We start from the raw sequence: 17,634 nt of genomic DNA, 5'->3' as shown, positions 1-17,634 counted from the left end.
ATTTTTTTATATGCAAGAAATGTACCTGAAAAAAAAAAAAAAAAATTTAGTCGTCAGAAAATTTATCTTTATGATATTAATGAAACGATAGTTATGTTATTTAATAATAATCATAAACAAATTGTTATTACCTTTTATAAAATATGGTGATGATAGTAAAAAATTATCACTAACATTTTCTTGAAATTTAGGATCTGCATCAGAATCAGGCTGTACTTTTGAAGGGTTGATCGTATATTTGTATCCCAGCGACATTCTTTTTAACAATGCACACTTTCTAGGCACTTCAACTAAACACACACAGAACATGCGCAATACATGTGTAAAAACCAAACAACTCCACAACTCGCTCTTCTAAAGCAAACCGAACAACAAAACCAAGGCAATACAGTAAGATAAACATTTATTAATGAATAGAGTTCTACAAAAAATTAAAAATAGCAAACATGATATTACAAAAATATTAGAATTAAAGAAAATCCCCGTAAAACTATTTAATGCGAGAAGTAAATTGTATGATCCGGAATTGGAATTTTTCAAAAAACATGCATGAAAAAGTTTTTTTCCACTTCTTTTCAAGATATAGTCATTTTTTACATACTTATGTACGGCTAATTCTAAAATATAATAATCAATAATAAAGTAAAAATCCAGTTTCTAATAACCTTTACCAAATTGTACTGGGTAAGATACGAACACGACTTCAAACTAAAACATAACTGAATGAATTAAATGCATAAAAACCCTAAAAAAACACACATGTATAAAAATATGTAAATAAAAAATAAACACAACCTACAGAGGGACTTACCTGGGCGAACACGATATTTTTCTTAAAATACCATGCATAATTATTTATCCGAATATTCACATATTGACAAAATAATTATAAACATGTTTGTTGATGAAACAGTAAAATAATTAATTTAACATTCTGGAAAAAGCACCACCTGCTACAAAATAAATATTTCCCCTTCCAGTTGTTAGTATTACATTAACATAGATAAATATAACATATAATATATGTAAAGTTAACGCTGTTCAAATAATCCACAGTTTTTAACCTATGAAGTAAATTACTTGTATCGTACCTGTAACAGTAGAACAAAAGAATTATGTTAAAAAAATATTTTTTTAATTTTTTTATTAGTTTAATTAAAACAACACATCTGCAGCACCATTCAAAACATAATAGTATAATCAATCTCCTCAAGTTATAATCATAAGAAAAACTACAAAACCCTATTTATTAATCAAATTAAAAGAAAATTACTATTTGTCAAACATAAATATTTCATAATTACTAAGTATAGAAGCAACATTTACACCTTTTTTTTCAAAATCTACAAATGCAGATTTCAATTAAAAATATGCTATCTAATAGAACTGCAGATTTAAATCGTGCACTGATAAAATGAGCTACTTATTATAGTATTTATACCGCCATAAGAAATATTTTTTTTTTTTGTTATTTAATTGGTTTGACGCTATTCTACATCAAATTATGTATTTTAAAATTTTTTTCAAATCAATTAACATAGGGCTATTATCCTATAAAATCTATCTAGTTATCATACAACTGTAAATTGTTAGAATACCAGACGATGCTGAAAAAATTGTACATTGCCACTATGTAATTAATAAAATACATGATACATTACCGAGAGTCCAGACGTTTTGAAAGTGAGATAATTTTACAAAAGTAGAGAGTAAAAATTATAACTCATACTTCTGAAAAAAAAAAAAAATTTATTGTCTAAAACAAAAATTAATAAATTACATAAATAAACAATATGGGTATCATCCAATAAACTTTAATAATCATCTAAGAAGTATAATGTGTTGCAATATATGATGATGCTGAAAAAACTGTACGTTACCACATTGTATCATTACTGTACATGATTCAAAAAGTGCATCAAAAATGAGTTACACCTTTGCCGTCTTTTAAACTGAAAGGAATACACTAATGTGTTTGATGCAGCACTCCCCCAGCAGCAGTTCTGTACATCATTCAGTATATATGCATTATCGTGTCAACACGCCGTTTCCTCGAGAGGTTTCGTCGATTACAGAACTGCGTTCGGTAGTCCGATTTTTGTAAGCAAATAATTACACATGCTGTGAAATTCCTCATCAAATTGTTGAGATATACGATGAGAATGAATATCATACCTCACGATCATAAAAACCTGCAAAACGTTCAGAAACGGGAGGACAAATGTGACTGACGAGGTGGTTGATAGTCGTACATAAATTCTTTTTTTAATGATGGCCTCCTCTCACCCCTCATAGCCATTCCCAACCTCCATGAATATTTTTTAGCATCCACAAGGAGAGTGCTCTTCGTGTTTTAGGATAACACTATCACCTTGAAGTGCTATGAGTAAAGTCTTTGCCCACCCTTTCTTGCTCCTATCTAAGGAGCTTATCCGTCCGGATCCCTCCCGCTACATTGAAACACGCCGACTTACTTTTCCACATTACCGGCGTGTTAATCTGTTGAAGGGTTAACCTTCCCGGGGCAGCCTATCAGATCCAGACTCGCTTAGCACTTGTCCTTCCCGCACTCCTCACAGGTTCATCATATGTCAAGGGTCACCATTCCCACCATCAGTAAACCCAGATTCCCCACCGAGTCGTGTGGGTAAAGAGAACAAAGTAGCCGTAGGGTGAACCACCCACGACTTACACGGTGCCAACTTTCATCACAAGCTCACTTTTTTGGGATCACTTAACTGAAAACACGATGGGTTAATCTATAACCGTCGATGAAATGATAATGAGTAACCGGCGCAGTAAATTTGGACAAATTGCAAGTCAAGCTAACGTCTGTGAAAGTATTGTGTATGCGATTTCATTCACGATCAGCGTGGTTACCCCAACATGAATGCACAAATTGTGCCACATCTGTTGGCCGACAACCACAAACGTCAACCTTATCCATCAGCTCTTTTATTTTCGTCAACATTATTCCATGACTGGAACACATGTTTTGAAAGACATCCGCTTAGGGGATGAGAGCTCTGTGCTACATTACACTATCTAAACTGAATGAGCAACACAAAAATACACGCAGTCAAAAAATATATATAAATATGTAGGTTTGTCTTATTAATATATGGTTGTTTCATAGACCGGGTTTAACTTACTTTCTGATCGTCCCTTGTGTTTTACACACTGTCAGGCAGTCTTGAAAGCATCAATTTTTAAAATAAGTAGGGTGTTAAATGATAACAATTATATCTGAAACAACAAAAAATAATAATAATTTTAAAAGTATTTTAATAGTCTTAAATAATAATTTATGATTTTATTATTAATCTATGTGCCTATTAGCCAATAATATCTAATAATCGTATAATAATAAAAAACTGTTAGTTAATATGATGTTGCTAACAAAACTGTACATTACCGCTATTTAAATTATGCTGAACATGATATATTAATCAGCTCGAAAGTCTTAAAAGCGGCATAAGTTTAAAATAAGTACAGTACTTAAATGACAACTCATGCATCTGAAACACAAATAAACATATTTTTTAAATCTCAAACAATAACCAATTATAATATTAATTAACTACGGAATATTTTCCAATAAAATCTTAAAATTATAAATCAACATGTATACACCAACAAAAAATATAGCACTAACTTATTGAGAAAAATGTTTTCTACCGTTATGGAATTAATACTGACCATCATGTATTAGTCACACCGAACAGCTCTTTGAAATAGAATGAATTTAATATTAAGCAAATTTTTTTATATGCAAGAAATGTACCTGAAAAAAAAAAAAAAAATTTAGTCGTCAGAAAATTTATCTTTATGATATTAATGAAACGATAGTTATGTTATTTAATAATAATCATAAACAAATTGTTATTACCTTTTATAAAATATGGTGATGATAGTAAAAAATTATCACTAACATTTTCTTGAAATTTAGGATCTGCATCAGAATCAGGCTGTACTTTTGAAGGGTTGATCGTATATTTGTATCCCAGCGACATTCTTTTTAACAATGCACACTTTCTAGGCACTTCAACTAAACACACACAGAACATGCGCAATACATGTGTAAAAACCAAACAACTCCACAACTCGCTCTTCTAAAGCAAACCGAACAACAAAACCAAGGCAATACAGTAAGATAAACATTTATTAATGAATAGAGTTCTACAAAAAATTAAAAATAGCAAACATGATATTACAAAAATATTAGAATTAAAGAAAATCCCCGTAAAACTATTTAATGCGAGAAGTAAATTGTATGATCCGGAATTGGAATTTTTCAAAAAACATGCATGAAAAAATTTTTTTCCACTTCTTTTCAAGATATAGTCATTTTTTACATACTTATGTACGGCTAATTCTAAAATATAATAATCAATAATAAAGTAAAAATCCAGTTTCTAATAACCTTTACCAAATTGTACTGGGTAAGATACGAACACGACTTCAAACTAAAACATAACTGAATGAATTAAATGCATAAAAACCCTAAAAAAACACACATGTATAAAAATATGTAAATAAAAAATAAACACAACCTACAGAGGGACTTACCTGGGCGAACACGATATTTTTCTTAAAATACCATGCATAATTATTTATCCGAATATTCACATATTGACAAAATAATTATAAACATGTTTGTTGATGAAACAGTAAAATAATTAATTTAACATTCTGGAAAAAGCACCACCTGCTACAAAATAAATATTTCTCCTTCCAGTTGTTAGTATTACATTAACATAGATAAATATAACATATAATATATGTAAAGTTAACGCTGTTCAAATAATCCACAGTTTTTAACCTATGAAGTAAATTACTTGTATCGTACCTGTAACAGTAGAACAAAAGAATTATGTTAAAAAAATATTTTTTTAATTTTTTTATTAGTTTAATTAAAACAACACATCTGCAGCACCATTCAAAACATAATAGTATAATCAATCTCCTCAAGTTATAATCATAAGAAAAACTACAAAACCCTATTTATTAATCAAATTAAAAGAAAATTACTATTTGTCAAACATAAATATTTCATAATTACTAAGTATAGAAGCAACATTTACACCTTTTTTTTCAAAATCTACAAATGCAGATTTCAATTAAAAATATGCTATCTAATAGAACTGCAGATTTAAATCGTGCACTGATAAAATGAGCTACTTATTATAGTATTTATACCGCCATAAGAAATATTTTTTTTTTTGTTATTTAATTGGTTTGACGCTATTCTACATCAAATTATGTGTTTTAAAATTTTTTTCAAATCAATTAACATAGGGCTATTATCCTATAAAATCTATCTAGTTATCATACAACTGTAAATTGTTAGAATACCAGACGATGCTGAAAAAATTGTACATTCCCACTATGTAATTAATAAAATACATGATACATTACCGAGAGTCCAGACGTTTTGAAAGTGAGATAATTTTACAAAAGTAGAGAGTAAAAATTATAACTCATACTTCTGAAAAAAAAAAAATTTATTGTCTAAAACAAAAATTAATAAATTACATAAATAAACAATATGGGTATCATCCAATAAACTTTAATAATCATCTAAGAAGTATAATGTGTTGCAATATATGATGATGCTGAAAAATCTGTACGTTACCACATTGTATCATTACTGTACATGATTCAAAAAGTGCATCAAAAATGAGTTACACCTTTGCCGTCTTTTAAACTGAAAGGAATACACTAATGTGTTTGATGCAGCACTCCCCCAGCAGCAGTTCTGTACATCATTCAGTATATATGCATTATCGTGTCAACACGCCGTTTCCTCGAGAGGTTTCGTCGATTACAGAACTGCGTTCGGTAGTCCGATTTTTGTAAGCAAATAATTACACATGCTGTGAAATTCCTCATCAAATTGTTGAGATATACGATGAGAATGAATATCATACCTCACGATCATAAAAACCTGCAAAACGTTCAGAAACGGGAGGACAAATGTGACTGACGAGGTGGTTGATAGTCGTACATAAATTCTTTTTTTAATGATGGCCTCCTCTCACCCCTCATAGCCATTCCCAACCTCCATGAATATTTTTTAGCATCCACAAGGAGAGTGCTCTTCGTGTTTTAGGATAACACTATCACCTTGAAGTGCTATGAGTAAAGTCTTTGCCCACCCTTTCTTGCTCCTATCTAAGGAGCTTATCCGTCCGGATCCCTCCCGCTACATTGAAACACGCCGACTTACTTTTCCACATTACCGGCGTGTTAATCTGTTGAAGGGTTAACCTTCCCGGGGCAGCCTATCAGATCCAGACTCGCTTAGCACTTGTCCTTCCCGCACTCCTCACAGGTTCATCATATGTCAAGGGTCACCATTCCCACCATCAGTAAACCCAGATTCCCCACCGAGTCGTGTGGGTAAAGAGAACAAAGTAGCCGTAGGGTGAACCACCCACGACTTACACGGTGCCAACTTTCATCACAAGCTCACTTTTTTGGGATCACTTAACTGAAAACACGATGGGTTAATCTATAACCGTCGATGAAATGATAATGAGTAACCGGCGCAGTAAATTTGGACAAATTGCAAGTCAAGCTAACGTCTGTGAAAGTATTGTGTATGCGATTTCATTCACGATCAGCGTGGTTACCCCAACATGAATGCACAAATTGTGCCACATCTGTTGGCCGACAACCACAAACGTCAACCTTATCCATCAGCTCTTTTATTTTCGTCAACATTATTCCATGACTGGAACACATGTTTTGAAAGACATCCGCTTAGGGGATGAGAGCTCTGTGCTACATTACACTATCTAAACTGAATGAGCAACACAAAAATACACGCAGTCAAAAAATATATATAAATATGTAGGTTTGTCTTATTAATATATGGTTGTTTCATAGACCGGGTTTAACTTACTTTCTGATCGTCCCTTGTGTTTTACTCACTGTCAGGCAGTCTTGAAAGCATCAATTTTTAAAATAAGTAGGGTGTTAAATGATAACAATTATATCTGAAACAACAAAAAATAATAATAATTTTAAAAGTATTTTAATAGTCTTAAATAATAATTTATGATTTTATTATTAATCTATGTGCCTATTAGCCAATAATATCTAATAATCGTATAATAATAAAAAACTGTTAGTTAATATGATGTTGCTAACAAAACTGTACATTACCGCTATTTAAATTATGCTGAACATGATATATTAATCAGCTCGAAAGTCTTAAAAGCGGCATAAGTTTAAAATAAGTACAGTACTTAAATGACAACTCATGCATCTGAAACACAAATAAACATATTTTTTAAATCTCAAACAATAACCAATTATAATATTAATTAACTACGGAATATTTTCCAATAAAATCTTAAAATTATAAATCAACATGTATACACCAACAAAAAATATAGCACTAACTTATTGAGAAAAATGTTTTCTACCGTTATGGAATTAATACTGACCATCATGTATTAGTCACACCGAACAGCTCTTTGAAATAGAATGAATTTAATATTAAGCAAATTTTTTTATATGCAAGAAATGTACCTGAAAAAAAAAACAAAAAATTTAGTCGTCAGAAAATTTATCTTTATGATATTAATGAAACGATAGTTATGTTATTTAATAATAATCATAAACAAATTGTTATTACCTTTTATAAAATATGGTGATGATAGTAAAAAATTATCACTAACATTTTCTTGAAATTTAGGATCTGCATCAGAATCAGGCTGTACTTTTGAAGGGTTGATCGTATATTTGTATCCCAGCAACATTCTTTTTAACAATGCACACTTTCTAAGCACTTCAACTAAACACACACAGAACATGAGCAATACATGTGTAAAAACCAAACAACTCCACAACTCGCTCTTCTAAAGCAAACCGAACAACAAAACCAAGGCAATACAGTAAGATAAACATTTATTAATGAATAGAGTTCTACAAAAAATTAAAAATAGCAAACATGATATTACAAAAATATTAGAATTAAAGAAAATCCCCGTAAAACTATTTAATGCGAGAAGTAAATTGTATGATCCGGAATTGGAATTTTTCAAAAAACATGCATGAAAAAATTTTTTTCCACTTCTTTTCAAGATATAGTCATTTTTTACATACTTATGTACGGCTAATTCTAAAATATAATAATCAATAATAAAGTAAAAATCCAGTTTCTAATAACCTTTACCAAATTGTACTGGGTAAGATACGAACACGACTTCAAACTAAAACATAACTGAATGAATTAAATGCATAAAAACCCTAAAAAAACACACATGTATAAAAATATGTAAATAAAAAATAAACACAACCTACAGAGGGACTTACCTGGGCGAACACGATATTTTTCTTAAAATACCATGCATAATTATTTATCCGAATATTCACATATTGACAAAATAATTATAAACATGTTTGTTGATGAAACAGTAAAATAATTAATTTAACATTCTGGAAAAAGCACCACCTGCTACAAAATAAATATTTCTCCTTCCAGTTGTTAGTATTACATTAACATAGATAAATATAACATATAATATATGTAAAGTTAACGCTGTTCAAATAATCCACAGTTTTTAACCTATGAAGTAAATTACTTGTATCGTACCTGTAACAGTAGAACAAAAGAATTATGTTAAAAAAATATTTTTTTAATTTTTTTATTAGTTTAATTAAAACAACACATCTGCACCACCATTCAAAACATAATAGTATAATCAATCTCCTCAAGTTATAATCATAAGAAAAACTACAAAACCCTATTTATTAATCAAATTAAAAGAAAATTACTATTTGTCAAACATAAATATTTCATAATTACTAAGTATAGAAGCAACATTTACACCTTTTTTTTCAAAATCTACAAATGCAGATTTCATTTAAAAATATGCTATCTAATAGAACTGCAGATTTAAATCGTGCACTGATAAAATGAGCTACTTATTATAGTATTTATACCGCCATAAGAAATATTTTTTTTTTGTTATTTAATTGGTTTGACGCTATTCTACATCAAATTATGTGTTTTAAAATTTTTTTCAAATCAATTAACATAGGGCTATTATCCTATAAAATCTATCTAGTTATCATACAACTGTAAATTGTTAGAATACCAGACGATGCTGAAAAAATTGTACATTGCCACTATGTAATTAATAAAATACATGATACATTACCGAGAGTCCAGACGTTTTGAAAGTGAGATAATTTTACAAAAGTAGAGAGTAAAAATTATAACTCATACTTCTGAAAAAAAAAAAAATTTATTGTCTAAAACAAAAATTAATAAATTACATAAATAAACAATATGGGTATCATCCAATAAACTTTAATAATCATCTAAGGAGTATAATGTGTTGCAATATATGATGATGCTGAAAAAACTGTACGTTACCACATTGTATCATTACTGTACATGATTCAAAAAGTGCATCAAAAATGAGTTACACCTTTGCCGTCTTTTAAACTGAAAGGAATACACTAATGTGTTTGATGCAGCACTCCCCCAGCAGCAGTTCTGTACATCATTCAGTATATATGCATTATCGTGTCAACACGCCGTTTCCTCGAGAGGTTTCGTCGATTACAGAACTGCGTTCGGTAGTCCGATTTTTGTAAGCAAATAATTACACATGCTGTGAAATTCCTCATCAAATTGTTGAGATATTCGATGAGAATGAATATCATACCTCACGATCATAAAAACCTGCAAAACGTTCAGAAACGGGAGGACAAATGTGACTGACGAGGTGGTTGATAGTCGTACATAAATTCTTTTTTTAATGATGGCCTCCTCTCACCCCTCATAGCCATTCCCAACCTCCATGAATATTTTTTAGCATCCACAAGGAGAGTGCTCTTCGTTTTTTAGGATAACACTATCACTTTGAAGTGCTATGAGTAAAGTCTTTGCCCACCCTTTCTTGCTCCTATCTAAGGAGCTTATCCGTCCGGATCCCTCCCGCTACATTGAAACACGCCGACTTACTTTTCCACATTACCGGCGTGTTAATCTGTTGAAGGGTTAACCTTCCCGGGGCAGCCTATCAGATCCAGACTCGCTTAGCACTTGTCCTTCCCGCACTCCTCACAGGTTCATCATATGTCAAGGGTCACCATTCCCACCATCAGTAAACCCAGATTCCCCACCGAGTCGTGTGGGTAAAGAGAACAAAGTAGCCGTAGGGTGAACCACCCACGACTTACACGGTGCCAACTTTCATCACAAGCTCACTTTTTTGGGATCACTTAACTGAAAACACGATGGGTTAATCTATAACCGTCGATGAAATGATAATGAGTAACCGGCGCAGTAAATTTGGACAAATTGCAAGTCAAGCTAACGTCTGTGAAAGTATTGTGTATGCGATTTCATTCACGATCAGCGTGGTTACCCCAACATGAATGCACAAATTGTGCCACATCTGTTGGCCGACAACCACAAACGTCAACCTTATCCATCAGCTCTTTTATTTTCGTCAACATTATTCCATGACTGGAACACATGTTTTGAAAGACATCCGCTTAGGGGATGAGAGCTCTGTGCTACATTACACTATCTAAACTGAATGAGCAACACAAAAATACACGCAGTCAAAAAATATATATAAATATGTAGGTTTGTCTTATTAATATATGGTTGTTTCATAGACCGGGTTTAACTTACTTTCTGATCGTCCCTTGTGTTTTACTCACTGTCAGGCAGTCTTGAAAGCATCAATTTTTAAAATAAGTAGGGTGTTAAATGATAACAATTATATCTGAAACAACAAAAAATAATAATAATTTTAAAAGTATTTTAATAGTCTTAAATAATAATTTATGATTTTATTATTAATCTATGTGCCTATTAGCCAATAATATCTAATAATCGTATAATAATAAAAAACTGTTAGTTAATATGATGTTGCTAACAAAACTGTACATTACCGCTATTTAAATTATGCTGAACATGATATATTAATCAGCTCGAAAGTCTTAAAAGCGGCATAAGTTTAAAATAAGTACAGTACTTAAATGACAACTCATGCATCTGAAACACAAATAAACATATTTTTTAAATCTCAAACAATAACCAATTATAATATTAATTAACTACGGAATATTTTCCAATAAAATCTTAAAATTATAAATCAACATGTATACACCAACAAAAAATATAGCACTAACTTATTGAGAAAAATGTTTTCTACCGTTATGGAATTAATACTGACCATCATGTATTAGTCACACCGAACAGCTCTTTGAAATAGAATGAATTTAATATTAAGCAAATTTTTTTATATGCAAGAAATGTACCTGAAAAAAAAAACAAAAAATTTAGTCGTCAGAAAATTTATCTTTATGATATTAATGAAACGATAGTTATGTTATTTAATAATAATCATAAACAAATTGTTATTACCTTTTATAAAATATGGTGATGATAGTAAAAAATTATCACTAACATTTTCTTGAAATTTAGGATCTGCATCAGAATCAGGCTGTACTTTTGAAGGGTTGATCGTATATTTGTATCCCAGCAACATTCTTTTTAACAATGCACACTTTCTAAGCACTTCAACTAAACACACACAGAACATGCGCAATACATGTGTAAAAACCAAACAACTCCACAACTCGCTCTTCTAAAGCAAACCGAACAACAAAACCAAGGCAATACAGTAAGATAAACATTTATTAATGAATAGAGTTCTACAAAAAATTAAAAATAGCAAACATGATATTACAAAAATATTAGAATTAAAGAAAATCCCCGTAAAACTATTTAATGCGAGAAGTAAATTGTATGATCCGGAATTGGAATTTTTCAAAAAACATGCATGAAAAAATTTTTTTCCACTTCTTTTCAAGATATAGTCATTTTTTACATACTTATGTACGGCTAATTCTAAAATATAATAATCAATAATAAAGTAAAAATCCAGTTTCTAATAACCTTTACCAAATTGTACTGGGTAAGATACGAACACGACTTCAAACTAAAACATAACTGAATGAATTAAATGCATAAAAACCCTAAAAAAACACACATGTATAAAAATATGTAAATAAAAAATAAACACAACCTACAGAGGGACTTACCTGGGCGAACACGATATTTTTCTTAAAATACCATGCATAATTATTTATCCGAATATTCACATATTGACAAAATAATTATAAACATGTTTGTTGATGAAACAGTAAAATAATTAATTTAACATTCTGGAAAAAGCACCACCTGCTACAAAATAAATATTTCTCCTTCCAGTTGTTAGTATTACATTAACATAGATAAATATAACATATAATATATGTAAAGTTAACGCTGTTCAAATAATCCACAGTTTTTAACCTATGAAGTAAATTACTTGTATCGTACCTGTAACAGTAGAACAAAAGAATTATGTTAAAAAAATATTTTTTTAATTTTTTTATTAGTTTAATTAAAACAACACATCTGCACCACCATTCAAAACATAATAGTATAATCAATCTCCTCAAGTTATAATCATAAGAAAAACTACAAAACCCTATTTATTAATCAAATTAAAAGAAAATTACTATTTGTCAAACATAAATATTTCATAATTACTAAGTATAGAAGCAACATTTACACCTTTTTTTCAAAATCTACAAATGCAGATTTCAATTAAAAATATGCTATCTAATAGAACTGCAGATTTAAATCGTGCACTGATAAAATGAGCTACTTATTATAGTATTTATACCGCCATAAGAAATATTTTTTTTTTTGTTATTTAATTGGTTTGACGCTATTCTACATCAAATTATGTGTTTTAAAATTTTTTTCAAATCAATTAACATAGGGCTATTATCCTATAAAATCTATCTAGTTATCATACAACTGTAAATTGTTAGAATACCAGACGATGCTGAAAAAATTGTACATTGCCACTATGTAATTAATAAAATACATGATACATTACCGAGAGTCCAGACGTTTTGAAAGTGAGATAATTTTACAAAAGTAGAGAGTAAAAATTATAACTCATACTTCTGAAAAAAAAAAAAATTTATTGTCTAAAACAAAAATTAATAAATTACATAAATAAACAATATGGGTATCATCCAATAAACTTTAATAATCATCTAAGAAGTATAATGTGTTGCAATATATGATGATGCTGAAAAAACTGTACGTTACCACATTGTATCATTACTGTACATGATTCAAAAAGTGCATCAAAAATGAGTTACACCTTTGCCGTCTTTTAAACTGAAAGGAATACACTAATGTGTTTGATGCAGCACTCCCCCAGCAGCAGTTCTGTACATCATTCAGTATATATGCATTATCGTGTCAACACGCCGTTTCCTCGAGAGGTTTCGTCGATTACAGAACTGCGTTCGGTAGTCCGATTTTTGTAAGCAAATAATTACACATGCTGTGAAATTCCTCATCAAATTGTTGAGATATACGATGAGAATGAATATCATACCTCACGATCATAAAAACCTGCAAAACGTTCAGAAACGGGAGGACAAATGTGACTGACGAGGTGGTTGATAGTCGTACATAAATTCTTTTTTTAATGATGGCCTCCTCTCACCCCTCATAGCCATTCCCAACCTCCATGAATATTTTTTAGCATCCACAAGGAGAGTGCTCTTCGTGTTTTAGGATAACACTATCACCTTGAAGTGCTATGAGTAAAGTCTTTGCCCACCCTTTCTTGCTCCTATCTAAGGAGCTTATCCGTCCGGATCCCTCCCGCTACATTGAAACACGCCGACTTACTTTTCCACATTACCGGCGTGTTAATCTGTTGAAGGGTTAACCTTCCCGGGGCAGCCTATCAGATCCAGACTCGCTTAGCACTTGTCCTTCCCGCACTCCTCACAGGTTCATCATATGTCAAGGGTCACCATTCCCACCATCAGTAAACCCAGATTCCCCACCGAGTCGTGTGGGTAAAGAGAACAAAGTAGCCGTAGGGTGAACCACCCACGACTTACACGGTGCCAACTTTCATCACAAGCTCACTTTTTTGGGATCACTTAACTGAAAACACGATGGGTTAATCTATAACCGTCGATGAAATGATAATGAGTAACCGGCGCAGTAAATTTGGACAAATTGCAAGTCAAGCTAACGTCTGTGAAAGTATTGTGTATGCGATTTCATTCACGATCAGCGTGGTTACCCCAACATGAATGCACAAATTGTGCCACATCTGTTGGCCGACAACCACAAACGTCAACCTTATCCATCAGCTCTTTTATTTTCGTCAACATTATTCCATGACTGGAACACATGTTTTGAAAGACATCCGCTTAGGGGATGAGAGCTCTGTGCTACATTACACTATCTAAACTGAATGAGCAACACAAAAATACACGCAGTCAAAAAATATATATAAATATGTAGGTTTGTCTTATTAATATATGGTTGTTTCATAGACCGGGTTTAACTTACTTTCTGATCGTCCCTTGTGTTTTACACACTGTCAGGCACTCTTGAAAGCATCAATTTTTAAAATAAGTAGGGTGTTAAATGATAACAATTATATCTGAAACAACAAAAAATAATAATAATTTTAAAAGTATTTTAATAGTCTTAAATAATAATTTATGATTTTATTATTAATCTATGTGCCTATTAGCCAATAATATCTAATAATCGTATAATAATAAAAAACTGTTAGTTAATATGATGTTGCTAACAAAACTGTACATTACCGCTATTTAAATTATGCTGAACATGATATATTAATCAGCTCGAAAGTCTTAAAAGCGGCATAAGTTTAAAATAAGTACAGTACTTAAATGACAACTCATGCATCTGAAACACAAATAAACATATTTTTTAAATCTCAAACAATAACCAATTATAATATTAATTAACTACGGAATATTTTCCAATAAAATCTTAAAATTATAAATCAACATGTATACACCAACAAAAAATATAGCACTAACTTATTGAGAAAAATGTTTTCTACCGTTATGGAATTAATACTGACCATCATGTATTAGTCACACCGAACAGCTCTTTGAAATAGAATGAATTTAATATTAAGCAAATTTTTTTATATGCAAGAAATGTACCTGAAAAAAAAACAAAATATTTATTCGTCAGAAAATTTATCTTTATGATATTAATGAAACGATAGTTATGTTATTTAATAATAATCATAAACAAATTGTTATTACCTTTTATAAAATATGGTGATGATAGTAAAAAATTATCACTAACATTTTCTTGAAATTTAGGATCTGCATCAGAATCAGGCTGTACTTTTGAAGGGTTGATCGTATATTTGTATCCCAGCAACATTCTTTTTAACAATGCACACTTTCTAGGCACTTCAACTAAACACACACAGAACATGCGCAATACATGTGTAAAAACCAAACAACTCCACAACTCGCTCTTCTAAAGCAAACCGAACAACAAAACCAAGGCAATACAGTAAGATAAACATTTATTAATGAATAGAGTTCTACAAAAAATTAAAAATAGCAAACATGATATTACAAAAATATTAGAATTAAAGAAAATCCCCGTAAAACTATTTAATGCGAGAAGTAAATTGTATGATCCGGAATTGGAATTTTTCAAAAAACATGCATGAAAAAATTTTTTTCCACTTCTTTTCAAGATATAGTCATTTTTTACATACTTATGTACGGCTAATTCTAAAATATAATAATCAATAATAAAGTAAAAATCCAGTTTCTAATAACCTTTACCAAATTGTACTGGGTAAGATACGAACACGACTTCAAACTAAAACATAACTGAATGAATTAAATGCATAAAAACCCTAAAAAAACACACATGTATAAAAATATGTAAATAAAAAATAAACACAACCTACAGAGGGACTTACCTGGGCGAACACGATATTTTTCTTAAAATACCATGCATAATTATTTATCCGAATATTCACATATTGACAAAATAATTATAAACATGTTTGTTGATGAAACAGTAAAATAATTAATTTAACATTCTGGAAAAAGCACCACCTGCTACAAAATAAATATTTCTCCTTCCAGTTGTTAGTATTACATTAACATAGATAAATATAACATATAATATATGTAAAGTTAACGCTGTTCAAATAATCCACAGTTTTTAACCTATGAAGTAAATTACTTGTATCGTACCTGTAACAGTAGAACAAAAGAATTATGTTAAAAAAATATTTTTTTAATTTTTTTATTAGTTTAATTAAAACAACACATCTGCAGCACCATTCAAAACATAATAGTATAATCAATCTCCTCAAGTTATAATCATAAGAAAAACTACAAAACCCTATTTATTAATCAAATTAAAAGAAAATTACTATTTGTCAAACATAAATATTTCATAATTACTAAGTATAGAAGCAACATTTACACCTTTTTTTTCAAAATCTACAAATGCAGATTTCAATTAAAAATATGCTATCTAATAGAACTGCAGATTTAAATCGTGCACTGATAAAATGAGCTACTTATTATAGTATTTATACCGCCATAAGAAATATTTTTTTTTTTGTTATTTAATTGGTTTGACGCTATTCTACATCAAATTATGTGTTTTAAAATTTTTTTCAAATCAATTAACATAGGGCTATTATCCTATAAAATCTATCTAGTTATCATACAACTGTAAATTGTTAGAATACCAGACGATGCTGAAAAAATTGTACATTCCCACTATGTAATTAATAAAATACATGATACATTACCGAGAGTCCAGACGTTTTGAAAGTGAGATAATTTTACAAAAGTAGAGAGTAAAAATTATAACTCATACTTCTGAAAAAAAAAAAAATTTATTGTCTAAAACAAAAATTAATAAATTACATAAATAAACAATATGGGTATCATCCAATAAACTTTAATAATCATCTAAGAAGTATAATGTGTTGCAATATATGATGATGCTGAAAAATCTGTACGTTACCACATTGTATCATTACTGTACATGATTCAAAAAGTGCATCAAAAATGAGTTACACCTTTGCCGTCTTTTAAACTGAAAGGAATACACTAATGTGTTTGATGCAGCACTCCCCCAGCAGCAGTTCTGTACATCATTCAGTATATATGCATTATCGTGTCAACACGCCGTTTCCTCGAGAGGTTTCGTCGATTACAGAACTGCGTTCGGTAGTCCGATTTTTGTAAGCAAATAATTACACATGCTGTGAAATTCCTCATCAAATTGTTGAGACTACGATGAGAATGAATATCATACCTCACGATCATAAAAACCTGCAAAACGTTCAGAAACGGGAGGACAAATGTGACTGACGAGGTGGTTGATAGTCGTACATAAATTCTTTTTTTAATGATGGCCTCCTCTCACCCCTCATAGCCATTCCCAACCTCCATGAATATTTTTTAGCATCCACAAGGAGAGTGCTCTTCGTGTTTTAGGATAACACTATCACCTTGAAGTGCTATGAGTAAAGTCTTTGCCCACCCTTTCTTGCTCCTATCTAAGGAGCTTATCCGTCCGGATCCCTCCCGCTACATTGAAACACGCCGACTTACTTTTCCACATTACCGGCGTGTTAATCTGTTGAAGGGTTAACCTTCCCGGGGCAGCCTATCAGATCCAGACTCGCTTAGCACTTGTCCTTCCCGCACTCCTCACAGGTTCATCATATGTCAAGGGTCACCATTCCCACC

The sequence above is a fragment of the Lycorma delicatula genome, chromosome 5, assembly GCF_047948215.1.
Source record: "Lycorma delicatula isolate Av1 chromosome 5, ASM4794821v1, whole genome shotgun sequence".
NCBI lineage: Eukaryota > Metazoa > Arthropoda > Insecta > Hemiptera > Fulgoridae > Lycorma > Lycorma delicatula.
The sequence above is the reverse complement of the archived record's forward strand: the minus strand, read 5'-3'. Positions refer to the sequence as shown.